Raw genomic sequence first — 26,598 nt, 5'->3', positions numbered from 1 at the left:
TAGTTCCTGCCTGTGTATGAATACATAATCCAGCCTAGAGAACACCTTGTGTGCAGCTGAGTAGAAGGAGTATGCAATAGCGTCTGGTGTAGCAGTCGCCAGACATCAGTCAAGCCTATTTCAGACATTGTTTGAGCGAGGTGGGTCCGCAGGCCACGAGTGTTGGGCGTCCCTGATCTATCCAACCCCTTATCCATCACATCATTAAAATCTCCACCCACTAGCTGAATAGAGTCTGAGGTGTCTAGGAGTATGGTCGCTAGTTTCTTCAACGTCGCTGCCTGCAACTTCGGAGGCGCATACACTGAGACAAGAGTGTAGGTGCGTCTACGCCAAGCCCCCTGTACCCCTACACATGTTCCTAGTGGGTGACCCCATGTACGGGTGATACGAAATGGGAAGGTATTCTTAACAATGATCGCTACCCCCCTGGAGCCAGTCGTGTACCGCGCGTGTCCCAGCACTTTATATCTACCCCTCGCTATGAATGCACAGGCCGTGCCCTTAAGGTGAGTCTCTTGTAAGAAAACGATGTCTGGGCCTATTCTCTTTAGATAGTTACTCACCAGACCCCGTTTTATTTTGTTACCCAGACCATTTACGTTCCATGTCAGGACCTTTATTTTTCCAGTATTCATAGCTGATGCCAACAGTGTATTGCCAACAGTGTATTTGCCATCCAGGCGTTGAGGTCAGGAGACCTCCGGTGTGAAAGTACTGCACATAATACCAGGCCGCTTGACCGCAGATAACCAACTCATCCCCCTTACCCCCCAACCAAGACCCCTCCCCGCAAAAAACTGTATCAACGGTTCCCCCCCTTCCATCCCCCTCCCCACCTTTTCCCCCCATCCAGCCCATCCATGAAACCATGTACAACTAGGACTTTCAGGCAGTAAAGGTCTGTCGCCCACCCACTAGATCATATATCAAACTAGCCCCAGGGTTCAAACGTGAGTTCCACAAGGGCTGCCAACTCCGTGAGTACGAGTCCTGTCGTATCTGGAGCAAACCAGACCGCATGTCCCACAGCAGCACCCCTCAAGTACCTAACTGAGTTTACGGAAAGAAAAGAAGAAAAGTAAGTACAACTTGCATGGTATCAGCAGCGGCATGCTGCCGACACGGATGTTGGTCCCAAACCTCTTCACGACTGCAAGTCTTGTGTATCAATGTCCTCCTCCTCTGTTCCCCCCGTCGCCCCCTGCTCCATCTCCCGGATCAGCACCTCCAGCGGATGTGTTGAGTGGTCCGTTGCCTCATCCACCTCTGATAATGTCCCATTGTCCGGTTCTTCCTCGTCTGTTGAGCACAGAGGAGCTTGACCTCTGGTTCTTGTCTCTTGATTTCCCGTGGTAGCGGAGGAGGCATTGCAGTCTATTATTCCTCTGCCATTCAAACGGGGGTTCATATAGGGTGACAGTTGTGAGCCTCGCCGCATTCGCTGGATTTGGGATCTCGGGGGTTTTGGTGAGTTTCTCCGAAAGTTAGCTGCCGCGATCTCCGTTCGGATCCTGCGGCCCTCCTCCTCAGCTTCTCGAAGCAGGGGTCTCTCTTCCAGCCATTGCCAGGCCTCTTCCGGGCGGCTGAAGAAATGCGACTTGCCTTTGAACATCACCTTTAGCTTAGCCGGGAAGAGCAGCATATACGAGATATGTAGGTCTCGGAGTTTCGCCTTGACCGAATCATACGACCTTCTCAGCTTCTGGACATCCTGACTATAGTCCGGGAAAATCATGATGTGCGAGTTTTCGAAGTTCAGCTCACCCGCCTTCCTGGCTTCATGGAGAATGAGGTCTTTGTCTGCGTAGTTTAGAAAGCGCGCGATGATTGGCCGCGGCCTCGCCCCCTCCGGCGGTCTCGCCAACAGTGCCCGGTGTGCTCTTTCGATAACAAAACAGTTAGAGAACTGGGCATGCGGGAAGGTGGTACACACCCAGTCTTGGAGGAAGGCTGCTGTGTCAGTCCGTTCAATGCCCTCCCTAAAGCCCACGAAGCGGAGGTTATTCCGTCGTGCCCTATTTTCGGCGTCATCCACCCTCCATAGCAACTGTCGGTGTGACGCCTGCAGCTCCGCCATTTCTTTGCGGAGGGTGGCGACGGAGTCTTCCGTTTCACTGATTCTGGATTCCGCTGTAGTTACCCTCTCAGTGAGGTTGCGAAAGTCCTGGCGCAACAGCAGCACTTCGGCTCCCACTTCACCTATTTTAGTTTCCAGCGCTGCTCTGGAGTCTTTGATATCAATTCTAGAGGCCTGAATCGCCTCTAGGAGTGCGGCCATATCAGCGTGCTTTTCCGGGGGATTCTGGGGTGGCTCTTTCTGCGATTTCGCCATGGTATAGTTCTCAATGGATTCTTGCTGGGCAGCTCGTGCAGGCAGATCCCTTTTCCCCATAGCTCTCCACGTGCCAAATACAAATGTTCAGGAGGGTGTATTACACAGCAGGTGGGGGGGCCAGTCCCAAAGACCCCCTCGGAGCGCGCCCATCCCGCACACAGTGTTTGAAAAATCGGGCACCACTGGGCAGCGCACAGGGAAATCAGGGGTCAGATCCTCACTCAGTATGTGCTTATCTGCTAGCACCTACGACGTAGCGCGGTGGGCCCCCGGTTGGTCAAGCCTGCTTCGGTATCCAGAAGCCGTCCGTGGCATCCCAGGGTCTAAGGCAGTTCCGCTCCGGCAGGGGCCGCTGTATAAGCAAGCCCTCCTCACCCCCTCCGCGGCGGGTCCTCTGTCGCACTCCTGGCCACCTCACACCGACTGCAATCACTGGGGAGGGGAGGGGCCCAGGGAAGAGCCGCTCCCATGCGGCCTTCTCAGTGGCACTACCGAGCCCAGATCCAGGCCCCCCGCCCCGACTGATAGGCCTCCGACGGGCCGATCCTCCACACCACTCAGGCAGGCACTCACCGGGTGCGGAAGCGCCGAGCGGGCGCCCGTCTCCCTCCTCTCCGGGTCTCCCCGTCTCTCGACTCCGCCCGCCGGCGAGCTCTTGGGCCGAAGTGCCGCGGCGTAGCTCGGATCAGGGCTGGGCTGGCCGTTTCCCCACAGGCACCATCTTGCCTCCACAGGCCGCTTCAGCCTCCGCTCCTTCTTAGGCAGTTTTCGGGCTCCGATCGGCAGAATAACTGGCGAAGTCGCGGTCAGTACATCTGCAATGCTTCCGGTTAACTTTTTGCAGGTTTTTATTCGGTTTGGGATAGAAATGATCGCCGGATTTAAGCAGCGGGCCGGGAGCCGAGCCGAGGCACGTCTTACTCCTTCATGCCGTTGGCCACCGGTACTCGTGATACTTAGTTCTTTGCAGAACTGCTTTAGCTCTTTATGGGTATAGTCTTCCAATAGGTCTTTATCGAATGGCGTTTTCTCACTGGGTTCTGTGGACGACATCGTCGCTCTTTCTTTCTAGTGCGCTGCTGCGTGTGGGTTCAGGTAGTGTGTCAGTCGTACGATCTCCAGACGTAGGTTCGTATCGCGTCGCTGCCACCAATGTTGGAAGGGGGTGACCCCAGGGGTCAAGACTGCTCTCTTAACCACCCGAGACCCTCCTCTCCCACAATTCCTGCCGAGTCTTATCGAGGGAAGGTCCTCGCCGGGGAGGACTGATCGTACACACTGTCGACACACCACACTTACGAACGGACACCACACCATGAATCTTTATCAAGTATGAACTTTATCAAAGTAAAATAGGTAGCTATACACAGCGATCGAGGGATCGCGAAAGTCTTGTGAACAAGGGAACAGGGAAGTGGGACAGTCTTAGAGGGCCAGTCAGTACGCCGCGTACCCTGCGCACAGTTCTCAATCCTCGAACTGGGGGGTACGGGGGCTGGCGATGGTACTTGCTGTCCTACTCAAGTAAGTAGCCCAGTCGAGTCAGCAAAGCAAAGCCCCAGCGAAGAGTAGCACCCGTGCAGCGAGTGCTGCGAGATTATATCTGGGAGCCAGGCGGGGGGGCGTTGCCGCTGCGGGAAGAGGCTGCAGGTGTGTTGGTTCGCCTCGCAGTCCCGCAGCGGTGTGGGCGGTATGGGCGTGTCCGGGGTCAAGCAGCAGCCGTGGAGCGGGTGCCGCGACCGGGGGACAGCAAGGCAGGTTCCGGGCAAATGTTCCTCAAGTAAGTAGCCCAGTCGAGTCAGCAAAGCAAAGCCCCAGCGAAGAGTAGCACCCGCGCAGCGAGTGCTGCGAGATTATATCTGGGAGCCAGGCGGGGGGGGCGTTGCCGCTGCGGGAAGAGGCTGCAGGTGTGTTGGTTCGCCTCGCAGTCCCTCAGCGGTGTGGGCGGTATGGGCGTGTCCGGGGTCAAGCAGCAGCCGTGGAGCAGGTGCCGCGACCGGGGGACAGCAAGGCAGGTTCCGGGCAAATGTTCCTCAAGTAAGTAGCCCAGTCGAGTCAGCAAAGCCCCAGCGAAGAGTAGCTGTCCTACTCACTTCGGTTCGAGGTAGTCGTGAGGGTAGCGTTGATGGTTCAGCCGGACCAGAGGGTTCTTCAAGCTGCGACGAGGTCAGCAGGGCTTGATCTGGAGTACTCCGTTAGTACTCGTAGGCAGGTGGAGCCGCGACAGCGTCCGCAGGGCTCAGGATAGTAGCAAGAGTCTCTCGTTCTCAAGAGTGGGCCGCGACGAGGTCAGCAGGGCTCCGATGGTTCAAGTCTTACTCTTCGAGAGGGAGCCGCGACGGCGTCAGCAGGGCTCGGTGGTTCAGTTCCGTAGCTTCGAGGATGAGCCGCGACAACGTCAGCAGGGCTCAGTGGGTCAGAGTCTGTTCTCCTCAGGGTCAGCCGCGATCAGATCAGCAGGGCTTTCTTGTCCAGGATACAACTGCCGGCTGGATGGGAGGCAGGCTATCTTATAGTCCAGGAGCCCTTTGATGTCCGGACTCTCAGAGGCAGGAGGCCGGTGGTCCGAGGGCCAGGCGGCCGATTGTCTGGGCGGCTGGTCCTTTGATGCTTTGGACCGTGCGTCCAGGGGATTCCAGACACCCATCAAGGTCTGGAGCCAGCTCGCTAGGAGGCCAAAGGTGTGATCGAAACCAGCCCCCAGGATAGTTCAGAGGTGTGAGGGGAACCAGTTCCTCGGAAGGGGGCCGGAGGTGTGATGGAAGTCTTGGTTTCGGGTACTTGGTGAGTCGATCACCCCCCGGGCGGGTCTGGGCGCGCCAGACACGCACGCCTAGCGGGAGCCAGGAGCGGCCAGGGGCTGCTGAAAGGGAAGAAGGCAGCCGGCCGGCCGGAGTGGCCAAACATGGAGTCTGATGGGCACGTGCACGGGTGCAGGCACGCGGTCCGGAGATCGTCTCAGGTCCGGTGTAGAGGCGTCATGTACAGTTCTGGGTGGACTGGGACCAGGTCCATCAGTAGTTCTTGGGTTGCGGGGATCAGAGAGGACCACGCCACGAGGCCGGGTCCAACAAGAAGAAATTAAGTTCAAGGCTGTATAGGTGCTACAACACAGAGGCCAAACCTCACAAAATAATTTACTTAGACTTTGCAGCCCAAGTTCCCATATACACTTCAGCTAACTTTATATCCTACATCTTAGCAAACAATAAAACATTCAAGGGTTAAACTTTTCCATATCTGATGCCCAAATCTGGAAAACTACTAAGTAGAAATGTAAAATTAGTAAAGTTATTCACAGTCCACAAAAAAAGCTTAAAACTCTTTCCTTTGTCGACTGTCATATCCCTCCATAGCAGATTGTGAGAAGCTGGCCTGGTATATGATGTACAGTTATGTAAGTGGACACCTTGCACAAGTCCAGAAAACCCTGATGGTGATTTAAGAGGTCTTAGACCACCTTAGAAAGCTGTCTTAGTGGTAGTTGTGGAGAGCAGCCTTCAGGCTTAGTCCAGAAGGAGTGTAAAGCAGCTTGTTTTACCAGAATACAATCTTATTGTATAGATCAAGTGAAAAAGAACCACACAAAGTATTTATAAAAAGATGTATTTATTATATAATACTCTTGAACACATAGAAATATCTCCTACCCGGAGATATGCACAATGCACACAATACTTTAGAAAAGAAACACAGTAGATATCATGAAATACACAGTGGCCCCATGGGAGGACCAAACCATATACTAAGAAAGTGGTATAAGAACAACTCCTGGAGTCAAGACAATGTCGAGAGGACGTAGAAGTGCTTGGAACCCAAGAAACGACCCAAGGTGAGTAGATAGGGACCCCACGGAAAGCGTGCGCAGAGTGGGAACACAAACACGTGCTCTGTACAACTCTAAGTGTAAGTGGCGTTTGGATTTTTAAAGATTAAGGACCCTTCCCACTCGACCCTGAAGAAACCCTCTGGAAGATAGAAGGTTGGAGAGCCACCCCACCCGTGGATACCCTACTACCCACGTTACCTACACCAGGGAAGTCAGGTGCATATGTGTGAAGTGGTGTCGGAAACCGCAGTCGAACCCAATGGAGGACTTCAGGAAAGTGCTACTGTTGAAGAAGGCGAAGGTGTCCGGTGGAATGCAAAGATGGATTCTCGATGAGAGGTACCTGCAAGCAAAGGGGACAGAGTCTATGTCACTCAGGGGTGACCAGGCGACCTAGAAGACGAATGCCCTCCGATGTCACATGTTGTAGGATGGATGACGATGACCTTGACTCTGCAGCTGTGAGGACCAGGCGATGCTGAGGAAGACCAGGAGCCATGCACGAGCTGTTCCACGAAGGATGTCGAGTGCTGAGCGGGTCGGTGCCCATCAAGAGCCCCAACAAGCCTTGGCAAAGGCAAGCAATGCAGGAATCAAAAAAGGAGCAACATCAGGACCAGCAAGATCCAGGGGACTCAACAAATGCAGGGGAGTCAGGACAGGGCTGAGCAATCAGGGGAGCCCAAAAGAAACATGTGTGACCCTCAAGTGGACCCACAGGCCGGAGGCACTGGAGTCATGAGAGGACCTCGAGCAGCTCACCAAAAGATACAGGCCACGATGCACACGATGTGGTGTGGCTGAAGATTCTGGTCACTGGAGGTGCTCGAGGTTGGAGCTACTTGGAGCCAGAAGATCTTCTTGGAAAGAGGCCAACAAGCCTTTTCAACTACAAGTTGGAGGCGGTGCACAGGCGTTCGGTTATTGCAATCCCCACAAGGGATACTGGTCTCAAACTTTGTAAGAGGGCAGGGCAGGCCTCAGGAGTTGTGGAAAACCACCACCTGTGTTGCAGAGCCCATGGAGTCCGGAGGAGCTCAGGATCTGCAGAATGGTTGACATAGTTGCGGTGCCTGGAAATGCAGGGGAGTGACTACTTCACTCCAAGGGAGATTGTAAGGTTCCTGTATGATGCACAGGCACAGACGATGCAGCAGACTGGAAGGCAGACGAAGTCAGGCCCTGACGAAGTGCAGCGAAGGCCAGAGTGCCCAGAGGGTAGAAGTTCAGTGGTGTCTGATCTGAATCTTATCCCACAATGAATCTAAAACCTACACCCAGGTAAGCCGTTAAGTACCCTAGGGAAAGAGTTGGGGAGATTCAGGAGACCCTCCCAAGGGAGGGTCTGGACATGGGAGAGATTACTCCCATGTCCTTTGTCCAGTATCGCGCCAGAATGGGAGCCAATGGCTGCCAGGACTGGTTTGAACTGGACTATGCACAGGGACACCAAATGTGCACCTCAGGCAGACTGAGTGGTGCTGGCAAGCGTACCCACCCCATCCCAATACACGAAATCCTGCCTGGGAGGTGGTCACACCTCCCTGTGACAGGATGCCTATTGTTCTGTCTTCCCCTACTCAAGCTTGGCTCAGCAGCGGGAGGGCAGAATCGTGTCTCTGGGTGGCAGCAACAATTTTGTGCTGTCCTGGTCAAAAAGGCTGGTAGTGGGAACACTGACATCCTAAAATAGGGCTCTTCCAGTGCATGGAATCATACCTCCCACACCGTTTATGGTGTGTGGGGTATGATTCCAACATGTTTGATACCAGAGATTATAGGATTTGTTGCAGCCATTCTCAAGATTGTCATCGTGTAATTACGCAGTGCCCCTCTATATAGTATATGGCTGCTACACTGACAACCCGGGAGAATGGACTCCATAGGCTGCAGTGGTGCACCCTCTCACTTAGAACCAAGCACCCTGCCTTCAGGATTGTAAAGACCTGCTATATGGGTGTCTAACAGGTTTTAAGAACAGTGCCCTAGATATAGCAAACCTATATATTCAGTAAGTGGTGCTAGCACCAGCTTGCACAGGCTGCAATGGCAGGCATAGAGATCCATTTTGAATGGTCTCTCATGGGTGGCAAAATACATGCTTCAGCACATGGGAGACCTCTGGGGTACCTATGCCCTGGGTACTTTAGTACCATATACTAGGGACTTAGAAGGGTACCCCAGTATCCACTCTGGGATCTACCTAAGTACTGAACACAAACGTTTAGGGAGAAAGCAGATATACGGGGGCCCTGAATAGCAGGATCCCAGTCAGACTAGTCAAAATACAGCTTAGCACCAGGCAAAAAGTGGGGGTATCCTTGTAGTAGGATCCTACCCCCTACACAGATGAAATGATCAATACCGAAAGATGACTGTGACTGTGGGGTTCATGTTATACATTACTCTGCTAACTTACATAATTACAGCATATAATTACAGAATACATCAATATCCATATAGGGGCCTAATTAATATTTAATCACATAAATCTGAAAGTATTTTAAAAAAGCAATTACTATTATTCAATTGAAAGGTTCTCACTTTATAGAACTCAGAAGAATGAGATGTTGACAGGGTTGTACTGGCCTATGGGGCAATCAGGCTGTGCCGATGGGCTGGCTTGATTGATCAGTGTGTGGGCTGGGTTTTTTGCAGTTTTTGGACATCTTATATGGCGAGGTAGGCTACTTTTTACTGTTGATTTCCCTGATATTTGTGTTTGCTTTGTTCGCCCTTAGTTGGCAGGGTATGCCCAGACGTGGGTCTCTTGCACACTTTGCCACTGGATTCAAGCTAGCCTGGCTGATGAGGGGTAACACCCCAAAACCGGTCCCAGGATGCTTGTTTCCGGTCCAGGGAAGACCTGGCTTGGCAGTTTGGGCTGGACTGTTCCCATGAGGCACAGGGTCAAGGCTGATTTGCATATAGCTGGGTCTGAACTGGGGTGGCGAAGTGAGCTAAAGAATCATGATGGATTCAAACTCAGATCTGTGACTGGCGGTGAGTGTCTGAAAAGTTTCAGTGCTCCGTCCATCATCTCCTTGTGTTTGATTTCCCTGATTTTACCACAAATATTGCATGTGGCAAACAAAAATGCATGCAGTCTCAAATATCTGGACAAAATACCCATAAGAGTGTCTTCAAAAGTTCAAAATTGGCCTGATTTGCAAATGCGGGCCACTTTTTTTTCGCTATTTAGTTCATTAATGAGGGCCCAGGCCTATTTTGTCTCCCAGGCCGACACTGGATGTTGAGTGGACCTGTGTGCATCGAACCTGTGACTTCTGCAGTATGTCAATTAATCCAATGAGCTTCGCAGATTTAAGACTTATCCGTCTGGGATTGACCCGCTTTTATCTTTACTTCTCGCGGAACCCGCTCCGCGGGTCCCGCGTCGCCAGAGATACTTTGTTGCAGCTGAAGGTTTGTGGAGGGAACGGCGAAGACAGTGACTCCCTGGGGCTGCGAGCGAGTGCGTGTGCTTCAACTGGGACTGCAATTCCCAGGAGCGCCCGCCAGCCCTGATTGTCAACACCTGGGCCGCTCTCCCCGACCCTTCCTACACCTCCCACCTTTTGTGTGTTTAATCTATATCGGCCATTAGTACTCCCGCAGCGCGGGAGAGCGCGTGGGAGAAGCCCGGGACAAGGGCGGGGCCGTCAGCGGCCGTCCGAGGCCGATCGAGGCCGGGCAGGGCTACTCTCTTTATATTTTTATTTTTGGTTTTTTGTTCCTTATTCTTTTTTTGTTTTTTATTGATTCCTGAGGTTATTAATTGAACTGTTTTGTTGATGATTTTCATTGTGAACTTGGGTATTTTATGATATTCCAATAATTTTTGGTATATCTCTTATTCTTGTTTTTTAATATTTGTATATTAATCTACTTGCTCCCACACCTTTTAATATGCCTCTCCGCTCTGGCAAAGTTAGGGAAGTGCAGATGTCTACTTCCAATGGGGTTTTTACTGGCACCATAGATCAATTCTTCCAGCGCACTACTCGCGTTTTGGAAAATGAAATCGCCCTGGTTGAAAAGCGCCTATCGTTGGACTTGGTGACTGGTAGGCGTTCCTCACTAGGACCGATCCATAATGCCCGTTCCCCGGTCCCATTAACTGACCTGACAGATGTTGTTTTAAATGCTAGAGATGTTATTTCAACCACACTTAATCAGGATGTCGTATTGGTAGAAGATACTGGGGACCTAGACTCAGTTTCTGACAATTCGTTGGAAAGTAGTTCCATTAGACATTCTCCTGTGCATAAGGCTAGCGAACTAGTAAAGCTGCCCCCTGATAATACACTTGGTTCTGTTATTAATCCTCACCCCAAGTCTTTGGAGAACCAGTCCGCTTGTAAAACGAGCAAAAGGAAAAGAGAGGATTCTATCCATAGTGAGGGTACTCCGCATCCGAAAAGCCCAACCCCTGCTGTCATTCCTCAACCCTCTTTGCCATCTAGATTTTTAGAACCCCCAGGGAGCATTAACGCTGCTGATTGTGGCATTGAAGCCACCTTATTGGGGAAAATTGAGTTTTTGATCAAATCACTCCTACTACCTATCTTTGAAAGAACAAGGCTCCTAAATGATAAAATGGACCTAATGGAAACATTAATTAAAGAAAACATGTCCATTTCAAATAATTTATTACACCGCTCTGTCCTGGTAGTGCCACAAGTAATTCCCCCTGAGCAAGTTAAGGACGTAACTGATGGGGTCATAAGAAAATCGACTGGGCCATCAAATGCCCCAAGTGCTTCCAATCAAGCAACTAATTCTGGACATACCCAGGTTTCTGTAGTAAATAGAAATAGTAAACCCTCTACTGCAAATAATTCCATTCCCGTTCCCAGTACTATACCTAAAACCCCCAAGCCTGTACCTAAAACTAATCCAGCCAATAAAAAGCCTAGAACGGGTAGTACTAAACGTAATGTGAACCTTCCTCCGGAATCACTACCCTATACTGTTATTTTAACTGGTGTGGCTCCCTTGGAAGTAGGTAAACAGGAATCTTATAACGAATTACGTAACAAAGTCAACTATTGGCTAAATAAGAACCGACCCCTACCGCACCCCACGAAGGCAGTTATACTCAATGTCAGAAGAGTAGAGTGGGTCGGATATAGTAAAAAAGATTTAGAGGGTGACTGCATTGTTATTAGTTTTAGAGAACATTGGGTTGCTGAACTTATTTGCAGAGAGCCCAGATTTGGTCGCATTGGTGATGTACAGACCCTATCATTACAATATTTCTACCCAAAAATTAATACTGTCCCAAACCACATTCATTTCCCTATTGGGAATGGTTCAAGAGAATGTTCCTTTCCTGATGTGTCCATCCATCCTTTGTTCCGGCCTCACCTCTCGAATCGATTTGCTCCACTTAGTTGGTTGGATGGAGTAGATTGACATGATAGTGGATTAATGGTTAATGACCAGGGACATCTAGGTTTGACAAAGGTTATTTTACCCTCAATTCTAAATTGTACACGGGAGCTAGTGGAAGATGTCATCTCCCCAGGAACTGATGTGGTGGAAATTTTGGACGACCACTTGAGTAACAATTCTCTTGTTGTTTCGATGGTAGAAGAATATACTGAGGGTATGTGTTCTATTGTGTCTAATGTGTCGTATGAAGGTCCAGTTGAATTATTAGACCTACCAGTTCTTTTATCGACTGATCCCCCTTGTGAGCCTGGAAACTGTTTAAAGGTACTGTCTTGGAATATTGCAGGGCTAAGGGGTAAAATGGTTGAGATTGACTGGGGGATTTTTGTAGAGCAATACGATGTCTTGGTTTTTCAAGAATCTTGGTCGATGGAAGCACTTTTCCGGCTGGGCTTTTTGAACTTTTATAAACCAGCTCACAAAGGCCCAAGGGGACGGCCGTCTGGGGGGCTTGTAATTTGGGTTCGCCAATCGCTAAATGTCAGGATATATGAGTTACCAACTTCGAATGATGATCTCATGGGTTTGAAATTGACTAGGGCTGGAACTCGGGATCTATTCGTGATCAACGTTTATGCAAGGGGAAGACCTGGGGGAAAATGCCCTGAAGTGATGAATGATCTTGAACTCTTGTTAAATGACATTGGTATTGACAATTGTGTAATGTTACTGGGTGACTTGAACTGTACAATTGAGCCCATATTGTCTATGGATGATGGTTGCTATGAGGAAGCAGACCAGCTTTGGAACATTCCCAGCCTAACTCTTCCACCAGTTACTAAAGCTACAGAGGCAGTGCTACATTGGCTTGGGCTATGTCTGGAGTGGAATTTGAGGGCAGCCAATGGGAGGTCCAAGTCTGACCTTGTAGGAAATCCCACTTTCGACAATGGGTATAGTAACAGTCGTATTGACTACTGCTTATTTAAAATGGAGTACTGGAATCTTTTGGTAGATATGGAAGTAATCGCACGTCCCGAAAGTGACCATAACCCTTTGTCAATCACGTTAAAAATGGAATTGGACATAGATAGAAAACAAAATGTTGATATCTATACAACAGCGAATGCAGTCCTTAGTAACGATTGTCGTAGGCTTCGCTGGGATAAGATTGTGGAAGACCCTAGAGTTCTGTCTAAGATGTCCAAGGATGTCATATTGGCTACTGAAAAGCTGGAGCTAATACTGGCAAATAGGGGCATTCTTGATCAGGTAGGCCCAATTCATGAATCATTATTTACCACAATAAAAACCCAATTTACGTTTAAAGGTGGTCTTAAACATAAAAAAAAAGGTAATTTGGGGGCAAAATGGTATGATGCGAGCTGTAGGAAGGCGCGTAATCACCTGATATCTGTAATTAAAACTAGGGATACTCAGGCAATTAAAGCTGCGAGGGCGGAGTACAGAAAAACCCTAAAACTTGCCAAAACTATATGGGATGATAATCGTTGGCAGGACCTTTATGAGGCCAGTCTATCAGGTAACCAATTGAAATTCTGGCAGGTAGTTAAATGGGGAGGATGTGGTGTTCAGCAAACCCCAACTAACCATGTCTCTGCGGATACGTGGGTTGAGTTTTTTTCAGCCCAGTTTTGTGGTAAGCAAATAAATGATAATCCAAGCGAGGAGGGAATGTTGATTCTTCCACAGTTGGTGAACGGCGGACATGTGGTTTTTAGTGAACGTGAGACGGAGATAGCGATACAATTAAGTAAAAATGGCAAAGCACCCGGGATGGACTGTGTCCCAGTAGACCTTTTTAAACATGATATGGAAAATTGGGTCCCATATATCACTGCCCTGGCTAATGCCATTGCTTTGGGAGCAGATATCCCGGTATCTTGGAGAGGGGCAGAGATCCTCCCAGTACACAAGAAAGGAGATAAGTCTAGTGCGGCGAATTATCGCCCCATTAGCCTCATCGACGCACTACAAAAAGTAATGGCCAGATTGCTGTTAGGTAGAATACAGTCATGGGCGAGGGAAGAAAATATCTTGTCCCCACTACAGGCAGGCTTTAGAGCCAACACAAGCACTATCGACCAGGTAGTCAGATTCACCATGATTTACTGGAAGACGGTGCATCTAGGAGGAGGTACATTATACGCTGCGTTCGTAGATTTAAAATCTGCGTTCGACCTGGTCCCTAGAGATAAGATGTGGTTGGCACTAAGTAAAATGGGAATGCCTCCTGACTTATTAGACTTAACAATTAGGTTACATAATCATAATTTTGCGAGAGTGAGATGGGGATCCCAAAGCCAAGTAACGGAGTCATTCCCTGTTACGCGGGGAGTTAGACAAGGGTGCGTCTTGGCACCATCCCTCTTTCTCCTTTTCATTAATCAGGTAGTGGAGTTCCTTTCGTCTGTTTCATCTGATGCCCCTGTATTGGGAGGGACTAAATTCCCACTTTTAATCTTCGCCGACGATACCCTGATTCTGGCTAAAACCCAGGTGGGGTTGCAAACTGCCATTAATAAATTCACGGAGTTTTGTAAACTAAATGATCTGGAGATTAATGTCTCGAAAACCAAGTTTATGGTATTTACAAAATGTAAACCACGTAAGGGCTATGTTACCATGAACGAAGTATCTTTAGAGCAAGTATGGGTAATGACCTACCTAGGCGTATCTATTGATTATAGACTGCGGTGGAGAGAACAGATTGAGGCTATGTGCCTCAAACTAGCTAGGTTATCAGGGTGTCTCGTGAAGGAACAGCGTTGCTCCCTCACGAAAAGAGTACTTCCTGCCACGAAAATCTATAAGGCCAAAATTAGTTTGGCCGTTCTTTATGGCTCTGATCTATGGGGTCATGCTGATCTTGCACCACTAGATAAAATACAGAACAAATTTTTCCGAAGCTTGGTAGGTTTACCGCCCTCAACCCCAACAATCCCACTACTGCTCGATATGGGCTGCCATTCTCTTAAAAATCAAGCTCTATTTAGAATGGTTGCTTTATGGAGAAGAATTTGGTCTACCCCAGAATTGATAATGTTTGCTAATGAGCTTCGGGAGGTTCAACTATCTTTTGGCTCAGGATATATACCCTGGTTCAAAAGTATTAAAGCAACCCTCCTTAAGATGGGTCTACCATTACATTGGTCAGATCCAGGTAATCAAACCTTTCCCTCAAAGAATGAGTTTAAACAGTTGTTCTGGTCAGTTGTTAAAAATGATATGATTTCACTTTCAGCTGGTTCTTCACTTACCAGTTCCTTCTTGCTTTATAAAGTAATTCCCCAACTTAAGACGTATTGGGATAACATCTCCAAAGGCCTAGATAGAAAACTCTATCATCAATTCAGAGTAGGCACCTTACCAATTAGGGAATTTACTAACAAATGGCAGAATAGTCTGAAAATGTATTGCCCCTTTTGTTTAGAAGTTAACGAAACTGAGAGCCATTTCTTATTCGAATGTCATGCCTATCGCGCACCCCGCCTGAAGTGGCTCAAACCAGTTTGTCGACGAACAAAAATACGGGTGTGTAAAGAAGCAATACACATTCTAAGAACTAATACAGCTGAGTGGGTGTCTATTGGTTTGGCAAAATATCTTGGATGGGCTTGGGTAATCCGAGCAAGGTATATCAAAGAAGCTAGCAAATAGCGTCCATTATTAATTTAACTAGATTATTTTGAAACTGAAATTGACTGATTATGATCTGGGACATATTGCCTGTTATATTCGTTGGTTCTAACATTGTGTATAATGGAAACTGTTCCAGATATTGTTGGTATGGCTTTTTGTTGATAACTGCTAAAGGAAAAAATTTATTAAGTGGTTATTTGCTTATATTAAGGTTTATTCTTTTTAAATTTTTGCTTTTGACTAATATCATTCTCTTCTTTTTTCTGTGAATTTTTATGTATGTTATGTCTTTTATGAAGGAAAACTTCGAAATAAAGACTATAAAAACTGAAACCAATGAGCTTCTTTCCAAAATAGGCATAAAAAAGATCTGCAAGCGAGAAAATTACATATTGCTCTTTCTTTACCTGAAATCAATATTTTACCAAGTCATTAACCACTGTCAGAGCACTCGTCATATGTGGAAGGTAGTAGGTGTTGAAATGTTTATGGCTTACACCACAGTCCCAGGGAAGGCTGGAGTTGAAACCCCATCTTGTCGATCAGTGTTTCAGATCTTCATCTCTTGTTCCTTGAGACCAACCACTTAAAACTATGTTCCGACATGCATAAGACAAAGCGAATATCACCAGTGGAGTTTGAGTGGATTTGGCTAAACACATTAACTGTATCCTGCTCCATCACATTAACCCTCTCCCTTAGCCCTCTCTTGACAGAACTCAACAGTCAAGGCCATTTCCTAAAACTCTCCCTACTTCATTAAATTCTTGCTTTACTCCTAAGCGCCCCCTGGGTAGACTTGAAGAGCCATTGTCGTGCCTTGCTTGGACTACTGTGATGTCATCTACAGTGGTCTTTCCCAAAAACTCACTGCCAGACTTCAGATTCTCCAAAACGGGACAGCAAGAGCTGCAAAGTGTCCATTTTAAGCCTGCCCTGAAAGCCTTCAGCAGGAATCCATTAGATGTGTGTGCTCTGAACATAGTCTGCTGGCTCAAGGGCTCGAACACTCGCAGAAATTGTTTCCACACTACACCCCAGCCAGAAACCTCAGATCGATACCAAAGGGGATGATGGACGGAGCATTTGAGCAAATCAAACACTCACCCCCAGTCAACTGATCTGGGTTTAATCCATCATCATTCTTTAGCTCACTCCCCCACCCCAGTTCAGACATGGCCATATGTTCAGGTACTTTATTTGGTTATTTTGTGAGTGCGAACTAAGAGATATACGATATCTTTATATGTTGTACAGATTCCACGAAGGCAAACTAAGCATGCCCGAAGATATTGAATGAGATTTTGGACCTACCTCTTCCTAGTGTAAAAAGAAACAGGAGGTAAGCTGAATGCTATATTAGATTATGTCAGCTCTAGGTGACTATATGTTGGTGGTTGTACTAAGTATTGGTACTCTGGTTTGTTCTGTTGTAGGACCGGACGGGTCTACTCTGGCATTACATCTGTGAGTATCTACAGATGAGGTGACTTTTAATAAGTTAGCGGTGTTCACTCAGTAATAATATGTGGCACTTGCACTCTATGTAAGCATATAAAGTGGATATTTAGTGATTGGTTTATTGTACAGTTGTAGATATGTTTATAGACACTGTATATAGCTTCTCAGTTTTTAGGCACCATATCCGGTGTGGGCAGACGGTACACAGCATGCATACAGGAGATTATTACTGATTACATGATATGTTGTTTTACTATAGATTCATGGTGCCACTGTTGTCCTGATGATGGTCTCGGTTAATTTCGGGGTGTGAGACCGAAACGTCGACAAATTGACACTTTTTTGCTAACAACATCATCAAGCTTTGTATATCAAGAATGTATATAGTTGCTAAATAATGTATATATGGCATAAATTGTACATATTGTCCATATAATCTGCAAAAGTGTCAGTCACTACTGCTCATATGAAAAACTGAAGTAGCAGTTTTGTATTTTTTGAGTTGCCGCACATGAATTGTCATATGGATGTCTACCTATGCTGATTAAATAGGATATATTTTTTGTATATATCTTATGTCATTATATAAAATACACTGATCAAATTATAATCTCTTGTTTTCTATTGATTATGCTCATTGTTGACATACATACAAATTGCTAAATAATGTGAAATAAGTCCTTCAGGAACCTTTTTTCTTGTGTTATTCATATGCAAATCAGTCTTTACCTGTGCCTCATGGGAACAGTCCAGCCCGAACTGCCAAGCCATGTCTTCCCTAGACCAGAAACAAGCATCCTGGGACCGGTTTCTGGCTAATCAGCCGTCATTAGCCAGGCTAGCTTGAATCCAGTGGCAAATTGAGCAACTGACCCACGTCTGGGCATACCCTGCCAACTTAGGGCGAACAAAGAGATCCAAAGGGGATGATGGATGGAGCGTTTGAGCAACTCAAACACTCACCCCAGTCACCTGATCTGGGTTTAATCCATCATCATTCTTTAGCTCACTCCACCACCCCAGTTCAGACATGGCCATATGCAAATCAGTCTGACTCTGTACCTCATGGGAACAGTCCAGCCCGAACTGCCAAGCCATGTCTTCCCTGGACCGGAAACAAGCATCCTGGGACCAGTTTCTGGCTAATCAGCCCTAATCCTTCAGGCTAGCTTGAATCCAGTGGCAAAGTGAGCAAGGGACCCACGTCTGGGCATACCCTGCCAACTTAGGGCGAACAAAGCGATACCAAAGGGGATGATGGACGTAGTGTTTGAGTAAATCAAACACTCACCCCCAATCAACTGATCTGGGTTTAATCCATCATCATTATTTAGCTCACTCCACCACCCAAGTTCAGACATGGCCATATGCAAATCAGTCTGACCTTGTGTCTCATGGGAACAGTCCAGCCCGAACTGCCAAGCCATGTCTTCCCTGGACCGGAAACAAGCATCCTGGGACCGGTTTCTGGCTAATCTGCCATCATCAGCCACGCTAGCTTGAATCCAGTGGCAAAGTGAGCAAGGGACTTACGTCTGGGCATACCCTGCCAACTTACGGCAAACAAAGAGATACCAAAGGGGATGATGGATGGAGTGTTTGAGCAAATCAAACACTCACCCCAGTCAACTGATATGGGTTTAATCCATCATCATTCTTTAGCTCACTCCACTACCCCAGTTCAGACATGGCCATATGCAAATCAGTCTGACCCTGTGCCTCATGGGAACAGCCCAGCCCAAACTGCCAAGCCATGTCTTCCTTGGACCGGAAACAAGTATTCTTGGACCGGTTTATGGCTAATCAGCCGTCATCAGCCAGGCTAGCTTGAATCCAGTGGCAAAAGTGAGCAAGGGACCCAAGTCTGGGCATACCCTGGCAACTTAGGGCAAACAAAGCAATACCAAAGGGGATGATGGACGGAGCGTTTGAGCAAATCAAACACTCACCCCCAATCTACTGATCTGTGTTTAATCCATAATCATTCTGTAGCTCACTCCACCACTCCAGTTCCGACATGGCCATATGCAAATCAGTCTGACCCTCTGCCTCATGGGAACAGTCCAGCCCGAACTGCCAAGCCATGTCCTCCCTGGACCGGAAATTAACATCCTGGGACTGGTTTTTGGCTAATCAGCTATCATCAGCCAGGCTAGCTTGAATCCAGTGGTAAAGTGAGCAAGGGACCCACGTCTGGGCATACCCTGCCAACTTACGGCGAACAAAGCAATACCAAAGGGGATGATGGACGGAGCATTTGAGCAAATCAAACACTCACCCCCAGTCAACTGACCTGGGTTTAATCCATCAGCATTCTTTAGCTCACTCTACCACCCCAGTTCAGACATGGCCATATGCAAATCAGTCTTTACCTGTGCCTCATGGGAACAGTCCAGCCCGAACTGCCAAGCCATGTCTTCCCTGGACCGGAAACAAGCATTCTGGGACCGGTTTCTGGCTAATCAGCCGCCATCAGCCTGGCTAGCTTGAATCCAGTGGCAAAGTGAGCAAGGGACCCACGTCTGGGTATACCCTGCCAACTTAGGGCAAACAAAGCAATACCCAAGGGAATGATGGACAGAGCGTATGAGCAAATAAAACACTCACCCCCAGTCAACCTCAGATCAGCATCCACGCACCTGATTCATCAGCGATGATTCAAGGTGGATGGGGCATGGAGGCAGATCCCTGGAGTATGAGGCCCAAGACTGTGGAACACCCTTCATCTATGAGAACTGAGTCCAGCTGCAAGTAATTCAGAAAACGCCACAGGACAAACTATGCAGACTTACTTACAAACCCAATACTGTATAGTTCAGGAGTTACGATCAAAGAATTTCACACATGGGTTCTCGCCCCTGTACTTGTGCTGCACCCCCCTCCTTGTTCTTCATACTATACACTTCTAATACAGCATAGAGGTCAGAAGTAATGGAAAGGCAACACATAGTGCTGTATATAAACTGCACACTAGTCTCAAAGCAAGACGCTGCAGTAGAAAATGGCATTTCAAATATGAATCTCATCCACATGCATGGAACTATTAACAGGAACACCTTACTTCTCCTGTTGAAACTCAGAGGGATTTCTAAAGTTCAGGAAAGATCTAAACATAGACCCTGGAACACCCTCTACCAATTAAAAATGTAGGGAAATGGGGTCTAAACTGTGTATATTTCAGTACACTATTTCAAATTTGTTGCTTAAGAGCATACAGGCTGTTTCATGGCATGCCATCCAGGCCTAAAATCAGCTTCTTATATTTAAAATGCCAGGAGCTAAATGGCAAGTCAAGAGTGAGAAACCAGACCTCAATTCTGGGCTGGCAAAGAAATAGCTTTTCCGTTCGGAAATTGCAAGTCATTTAAGATTTCAACTGAATCCAATTTCGCCCACTGCTCTGTGCCTGACCACAATGTCCTATCTGAAAGATTTTGCAACGCACATTGCCATCTTCCTGTTCCCCTCCTCAAAGCACTCTGGGGCAGCATAAATGTACCATTCCAAAGGCTGCTTTATTAAGATGCCTTACATCTTAAAATAAAACACAGCCTTATTATTGATTATTTTTAAAAGATCTAATCAACACCGCCCTTATTCCTCTTGCCATAACTTCCAATATTTCAATTCCCATCCCTTATCTCCACCTATCCTTCCCCCATCCAAAATACACCTGTTTGAACTTTCCTTTGCTCCTCTCCTGCCCATTTTACATATCCTATTTTCCTGTATCCTTCACAGAGCCTCAACGCTCAGCTGCACCGGCCACCGCCAGCCCACCAACCTGGTGCTATGAGCTCACCCCCCAACTTTTCCAATCTAACATTCTAAGCTGTCCTCATCCTACTCCGGAAATGTACCTTTTTAGGGGTACACTGGTGCAGGGTCACCCTTTTTTCCACAGGTCCAAAGACCAACAAAGTAGAGATCGGCACTGGAGTTGGAATAAATAACAAGTTTATTAATCACTCATGAGTGGGACCACATCCACACTGCACTCTGTGCTGCAGGAGGTAGTACACTGATTTCACAAACCTTTGGACCTTTGATACTAGTTTTCAGCACTATAAGCATGTGAACAGAAATAGGAAGAACACGTTTAAGAACTAGTTATCAGCAAACAAGGGCAGATGAAGAAATAAATGGTCAGCAAAGTGGGAGGGGGAGCAGAAATGCTTATACCAGCAGTAAATGATTAACAGTTAGCAGGTGCACTGGCAGCTACAAACCCTCAGCACTTATATTGCTTTTAGCTGAGTCAGGAAGTTAACTAAACTAGATAACACAAGCACAGAAAAAAGACAAACAGCAGAGGATGGGAGAATTACGAAGGAAACAAAATGGACACCACAGCCAAAATGGCTGCAGCTTATGCTAAATAAAATATTACACATTTTCACAGACGACCCTTTTAGCATAAGCCAAGACATTTTCTTATGCTCCAAAAGGGGTACGATAAACATCATGGATGTCAATTAGCATCATATCGCTGACTTCTCGGTCTATTGCTGAACGGGCATTTACATTTTTGACATTCGTTTTAAATGGTAAACAAGTAGTACAAGTGGAAATTAAGAGGGAACAGAGCATTGGCCCACATTAAATACATAAACAACAAGAGAAGAGAACTGCAGCAATTATGAATAAGGCCGATAATATTTTCAAACCCCATATAGAAAATACGCTCCAGAACCATCCAGTCCAAGTCCATGTTCCTGAATCTTGATGTATCTCAGTGGCTATTTTATGCATTTTGGAAATGGCATCATAAGAGTAAAATAATAATGTTCGGTGAGGACAGGAGTAGTAGCAGTCAATGAGTTTCGAGCCGGAGCTACTTCCTCTACAACCCACATTATCGTAACAATTATGACAGCAGTCAAAGTTAGTCCAGTAACAAACATTGTGTATTTGCTACAGATTTTTTCAGCATTCGATTTCTTCTTCTCAGGTATGTTCATCTCATCTGCAAACAACAGAACAGATGGTACACTAAGGTCCTGGGCAAGAGTTGGTTTCTTCACTAACGTTGAGACGAGTAGTCACTAATAGGCTACCCCCCTTTGTAGTCAGTCTTCAACCACCCAGGACAGTGGCTCAAACAGTCTCTTTCTGTGATGAAAAGTCTTTATTCCTGGATCGAAGCAGATATCTAGATGAACTAGGGATTGTGTGGTCCGGGAAGACTTCCTCAGGTCTTTCAGTTGACACAGCTCGTCCTTACTCGGTGGCCAGGATGTTGCGGTGATCTGTCAAGGCAGCTGGGCTCACGAGGTCATGCGGAACCTTTCGACAATGGGTGGCATGCACCCAGTTCTTCCGGTAGGTCACTTGCACTGCAGTTCTGGTAGCCAGGAGAACTTTCTCTAGGCAGCGCCACCAAGGTGGCAAGGAATTGGTCAGGTAAAACGATTTTGTTAGCACAAAATCTCCAGGACGCAGATCGTGGCCCTCACCCTGCAACCTGTCTGGAAGAGCTTCCCGCACCTGCTGATAAACAGAAGACAAGCTGTCTGTTAACTGGGACAAATAGTCACTCATCAACACATGTGGTACATCATGTATAGGGCGAGGCTTAGGGATTCCCTAAATATTCATGTGCCTGCGGAAAACAATTTCATGCGGCATAAGGCCAGATGGTGTATGTGGTATTGAGTAGTGCCGGCAATATCAGGATGACCCCAAACTTGCATGAGTTGTTTTGCTATTGAGGATGCACCAACATGTGCCGGCCCATGTGCCATGTGAATCATGGGGTATAAGTAGGCTGTGGGTAACTTCCATTTGGTCATTTGTATATTCCTTCAGCAGCCCTCATAATCCAGTGCTCCCTCCTTAGACCATTGGTCTAGTTCATCAGTGGAGGCAGATTGTTGCATGTCCAGCACCTCTTGCCTGGCATCATGCCAACATTCAGCTTGTGACTTTACCACATACATGGATGTGGTACTTCGCTGCATTGCGGTCTCACAGGCTGTGTGATCCGCTAATGCATTACCTGCTCCTATTTTATCAGCCACCTTCTTGTGTGCACTGCATTTAACAATTGCCACTTTCTTAGGATAGGTTAGGGCAGTAAAAAGATTATGCATTAATTCTCTATGTACTATCTGTGTCCCATGTAAGGTGAGGAAGCCCCTTTCTTTCCATAAGCGACCAAAGTTGTGTGCCATACCAAATGCGTACTGGCTGTTGGTGAAAATGTTGACATTAGAAGGCATTCTGGCATTCAGTAGTCCATGAGAGGGGCATTGCAGTGTCTTTGGTCAAAAAGGGCAAACAAAGGTTTGAGAATGTGCGAAAAACTGGGGATTCACTGCCTACAAAAATAAGTAAGGTCAATCAGTGCACGGACATCTTTCTGAGTACGGAGCACAGGAGTATCTAAAATAGTCCGAATGCCATCTGATGTGAGTGCACATCCCTCCTTAGACAAGGAGGTGACCTAAATAGGTAACCTGCTGTCTACAATAGTGCAATGTCTTTCGCAAGACTTTGTGATGATGGGAGTCAAGAAATGATAACAATAACAGTGTTCCTTCTTCACACTGCTCAGGGATATCTTCTCTCACTTGAATTCATACAGGAGGAATAACCATTTGACCCACATCAGTATCTGATCTAGCCCACAGAGTGCAAGGCAAGGACGCCAGAGCGGCATCCTCATTGAGCCTCTCAACCATTGTATAATTGTAATTCAAAATAATATGCACACCTTCTGGGGAACAATGTATTGTAGCACGAAAACATTTAAGCATATTGATACCAACAATGTTGTTCGGCGTGTAAGGGGAAAGCAAAAATCGACATGCTGCAGTGAATTTATCAAGTTTGAATTCAAGTGGCTGTGAAAGTGGGCTAGGTGTAGGTGTCCCATCGAATCCTATCAATGTTATCATCGTGCTAGACAGGGGAGTCCTAGGAACCAATTTTCTAGACAGAGCACTACGGGTAGCCCCTGTGTCAACCAGAAACCAATCAATAGATCCTAAGACATTTGCGTCAACAAAGGGACCCATTTGATCTACTGGCACCTTAACTGGTTTCTTATCCCATCCTAGGCATCCCTATGCATAATCAGAATCCGCAAGGGCATCAGCAGAATAATCAGACGTTTGATATTGATTTCATCTATCAAAAGTATTAGAGTAATTTGGTCCTTGTTCAACTGCTTTAAATCTGGGGTGAGTTCCTGTACCTCCCCTGCTTCCTGAATTCCCTGGGCGTCCTCTTATACTGTCCCTTCCCCGCTGATACTGCTGAACTTGCAAACAAGGGCACTCAGAATACCAATGCTCAGTCACTTTACAATAAGCCCATTGATCAGGGGACAATGTGCTCGAGGAAGAGGGGGCACTCCAGGTGTATACATTACACGTCCGCCTCTTTCACCTCCCCAAAATAGTAGACCATATACTTAAGCCAACATAACTTTTGTTTTTAATTCTTTAGCCTTCTTTTCCTCCCCGCCTTTCGCTTCCAGTTCCTGTCGCTCATAATATTGGGCCATATTCAAAATGGAAACTGGAGAAGACGTGGTCAAAGAACTCTCGCTGAACTGTAAGCGACTAGCTATTTTCGGTAACATATTAGCAACAAATTTGTGAATGCTTACCCATATGATCGGCCAATGACTGACCACTGAAATCATGGAAGGTCTCTTCAAATCTTGAAAAGAAATCAGAAACTAACTCATCCTTTTTCTGTTTACAGGACGCTATTGTGGTCCAACTATTTTCTTAGGGGGTATAAGAGTATTTAACTTAGTTGCAATAGCTTTAGGAAGATATAATATCTCTTTCTGAAGTTTCTGTGCAGGCTCCCTTTCCGCATCTATTTGTTCTAAATATTCTCAAGTATCACCATATGCTACATTAACATCTATTTTACGTATCGTTCTCCACAGATCAGGAGGCAAAATATGCCTGAAGAACACATCAATATCTGGCAAGGTCATAGTGGAGGAGCTAATGGCTCCTTCCACCTCCTCATAGAAGGCGGCAGGATTTTTCCGGGGGTCGGGCAAAGCAGCTTTAAAAGCCATCACGTCAGCTCTGCTTCAAGGAGTGTAAACCCAATTATATACAAAATATCCCTTTGCATCATCCGTAGTTTTATCATCATTGGTTCCTGCACCCTTCAAAGGAACATCCAGGGGTGCAGTTTAACACATAGGTTTCACAGTAACTGTAGTACTACTGGGTGCAACCTCTTCCACCGTAGCATCTACGTCCTGTGCTTGAGTTTGAACTGCTTCTATAACTCTCTGTTTTCTAGCTAGTTCTTGCTCCTTTCGTAAACGTAATGTTATATCTAGTATTTTTTTTAAAATTCTTTTTATTAACAGTTCAACAAAAGAAAGACATCAGGTGACTTGGCCAATTGCACATTTGTCCATTATGCAGATCCATACTTCAAACAATACATACAAGATGGTGATCAGTGGATCATAGGGACTCCTGCGCCTTCTCTTCTTCTAGACAGATCGGGGGCATACAGATGTCGCCTCGGTAGCCATTCCAATCTGCCCACTTTTTGGGACAACCTCTAGAAATGTAGACCGATCTCTCCTTGAACATGCACCAATCCATGTTCTCCGTCCATTTCCCAACCCGGGGAGGCTGTCTAGCTCCCCATAACTGAGCAATTTTGCGCTTGGCTACCATGCATGCCAAAGTCACCCACTGTCTCTTATACAGACACAAATCCTTAGGTTCCCAAACATTTAAAATACACCTACGAGCCTCTGGCCGTATCTCCACCCCCAGGACATCCTGTAGTCTATCATGAATCTCTACCCAATAGGTCTGTACCTCGCGGCAGTGCCACAAAGTATGCATGAAAGTTGCAAGTTCTCCACAGCCCCTGCGACATTCCCCACTCTCTGATCTACGCATTCGAACCAGACGAGGCCCTGTGACATATGACCTATGGAGAATCTTTAACTGCACTAATCTAAGCCTCCTCTGTATGACCACTACACGTGGAGAGGAGACCGCCTCCCGCCAATCCTCTTCGTCTAACTCCAACCCATCTGCTCTCCATTTTGTCCTGATTAGCACCAGCGGATCCTCCATATTATTGACTAGTTTTTTATATATCAAAGAGATGGTCTTCTCTGGCAGGAGACCATCTAACACCCGATCTTCAAGGGGGGACGTATCAGGAAGTGGCCTGCCTACGGGGACGAGCATAAGTAAGGCATGTCTGTTCTGGAGATAACGGAAGTGCTCCCTATCATGAAGGTGGTATTGCTGCTTGAGGGAATCAAACCAATGAATTGTGTCCTTCCCCCAAATGTCCTTGATCTGCTTAATTCCGATAAGTTCCCATTAGTCGAACCCCTTGGACTTCCATAGGCTTCCCAGTCTCTCCGAGCTCAATAATGGGGTGGCAAGTGTTAGCTTCCCCTCCCACTTGAGATGTCTAATGGACGCATGCCACACCTGTACTGCATGCGCCGTAGGACCTATGAGGGCAAACCTGCCCGGCCTGGCATACAGTGCCCTGGTGAAATCTCCCTCGGGCACCTGCCAGCAGTCCATAGCATACCCGGGGTCCACTGGGGCCCCGTATATGACGTGATTCACCGCCGCCAGCTGGGAAGCCCAGTAATATTTCCGCAGATCCGGCAACCCTATCCCCCGTCATACCAGGGGAGGGTGAGCTTGGAAAAGGCTATACGGGGCTTACCATCCCAAAGAAGCTGCCTCAGGAGGGCCTCTATTTCCTTGAAATAGGACGTTGGTACAGGGTCCATGGCATTCTGGAGCGCATATAGGAATCGGGGAAGAGCCAACATCTTGAAGAGTACTGCTCTGCCCAGAAGGGAGAGTGGAAGTGCCAGCCACCGCGCCACGTCTCCTTTGAATCGAGTCATAGGGGGGCCCCAAATTTTTAGCAAATCGTA

Source organism: Lissotriton vulgaris, chromosome 5, assembly GCF_964263255.1.
Source record: "Lissotriton vulgaris chromosome 5, aLisVul1.2, whole genome shotgun sequence".
In the NCBI taxonomy this organism is placed as follows: domain Eukaryota; kingdom Metazoa; phylum Chordata; class Amphibia; order Caudata; family Salamandridae; genus Lissotriton; species Lissotriton vulgaris.
The sequence above is the reverse complement of the archived record's forward strand: the minus strand, read 5'-3'. Positions refer to the sequence as shown.